Raw genomic sequence first — 2,233 nt, 5'->3', positions numbered from 1 at the left:
CATCCACACCGGCCTAATCGATGCCCTGGAGAAAGGATGCGACACAGTGGGGCTCGGTCCATCCAGGGTGACCGACACCGGGATGGAGCGGGCTGGAGACCCCCCCAGCACATCCCTTCTGCAGGGGGCAGCCCGCGCAGCCCTCACCGGGGTGTCCATAGAGGACAGGGCTGATGATGGAAGCTGGGACCCGCTTGGTAAAAACCCATTTAAAAAGTTTATTGGAAGCCCTTTCGTTCTGGTTTTCCTTCTAAACAGAGATTCCAACAGGGAAATCCCTGAAGTAAAGCATGAGGAATGCTGCCATAGCGGTATGCCAAGCCCTGGGGTCGGGGGTGGCCCGTGGCACGGGGGTGTCTGTCTGCACAGCATTGCACCGCGTAGACACAGCCCACGTTCTTCTGCAGGGCTGGTAATTACGGTTAATGCACTTAAAGCCATTTTCCCACAGCAGTTTCTTACCTGGGTAAGCAGTGCAAACGTCCCCGTGAAATACAGATCTTCACCCTCCATTTTTCACTTTTCCCAGGGAACAAAATGGGCTTTTCTTTCTCTTTCTCTCTGTCATTCTCTCTTTCTCTCTTTCTGGGGCACCTCTTTCCTGAGCCGTGCTTAGGAACTGCAGACGTGTACATAACATATCTGTGTCAAAATTATGTAAGGGCTCCGTTAATAGAAAACTTGCACAGCTGTAAGAACACTTACAAGCTCTTCATGTCTCATGCAATTGCCTAGAAGCACGCAAAGTTACGTTAAAAAAGGACGTGGATTAAATTCATGCTAAATAAACAATAAAAAGACATGAAACCCAAGGCCTAAATGCTCTTCCTTTTAAAGGCTCAGCTGGCATAAACCAGCTGAATGTCAGGTTTAAGTGCTCTGGTTCTAATTACAACCATACCTCTGTTCGACTCTGCCCTTCGGGGTATCACTTTTCTCCCCACGGGCTCGAAGGAGAGCTAACTCCCCCGGTGCCGTGGCACTGCCGGAGCATTACCGTGTCCGTGTGGAATGCATCGAGCTGCGGCGCTTTCCAAACCCGGGGCTCTGCTCCTGGCTCCGGTGTTCCTGGAACAGGCTCCTGATTTTCACCTCCAAGACCTTCAGCCACAAAACCACCATGATTGGGAAACGGGTGACACTTAGGGGGGAGAGAAGTCAAAATTGGAGCGATATCAAGAGTTTTCTAATCCAGCAAATCACTTCAGTTGCAGAAATGAGCAGCTGAAGTGACTTTTTTTTGGTCTGGACCAAATCAAATGAGGCAGAAAAATCAAAGGGAGTTTCAGTGAGGTCAATCAGGACTGGTTGCTCTGTGTTTAATGGCTAGGTTGGCAAGGAGTCATAGTGCTTCCGCAGCTACCATGGTCTAAAATAGCCAAAGACAAGGTTTGTAAGGAAAGATAATATTATTTTTGAATCAACTAATAAAGCCGGGAAAAAAAAGACCCCAGGCAAACTTTTAGGCCCTTCTTCAGGCCAGGAAAAGAGCTCATAACCTCACACACAGCTGCTTTGAGCTTAACTTGGTTGTGCTGGGCAATCAGAGAAGCGATGCCTGAGACCCGCGGAGCAGAGGGAAGCGTTGGCCAGGAGAGAGAACCCCGTCAATAGCCCCACGTTGAAGTTGTAGCTGCTTTCCTTGCCATGAACGTGTCATATTTTGCCAGCTGCATCTCCAGGTGGAAACGGCACTCGCGGGTTGCTCTGAGCAGCGTACGAGAGCTGCAGCGAGTCTCGCCGTCTGTGCCGCGGCCCCATGTTGCTCAGCGCCCGAGCCTCCGGGGCGGCTGCCGCCAGCGCGAGCCGTTTCTGCAGATCCTATCTCCCCATCAGGCCTGTAGTTCGTAGGCAGCTTCATGTTTGGGTTTCCATTCAATATTCCTCGGCTTCGGTTTCCAAGACTACAAGCCAACGTACAACCCCTCCTCCCACTCCTCTTTTCAAAGAAAGAAAAACACTCTGAAAAGAAGCTACGCGATTTCTGGGCAGTTTTCAAAGCAGAAAGAAAGGCAGCTCCTCGCCCCACACGCCGCAGGCTCTGCTCCGGCCAGGGCTCCCGCCGCTTCCAGCTGGGCTGAGCCACGATTCTCCAGGTGCTCCATTGTTGTGCGAGCTGGGCAGCGCCTTCCCCGCCTTTGCAAGCGCAGGGTGCAGAGGAGTGATGAAGTTTTTAAGGACAAAACGGGGGTTTTGGAGTAGTTACCTACCTGGGTCTTCCTTCAAATTGTTT

Source organism: Eurypyga helias, unplaced genomic scaffold, assembly GCF_000690775.1.
Source record: "Eurypyga helias isolate BGI_N326 unplaced genomic scaffold, ASM69077v1 scaffold11292, whole genome shotgun sequence".
In the NCBI taxonomy this organism is placed as follows: Eukaryota; Metazoa; Chordata; class Aves; order Eurypygiformes; family Eurypygidae; genus Eurypyga; species Eurypyga helias.
Note: the sequence above shows the minus strand (reverse complement) of the source record.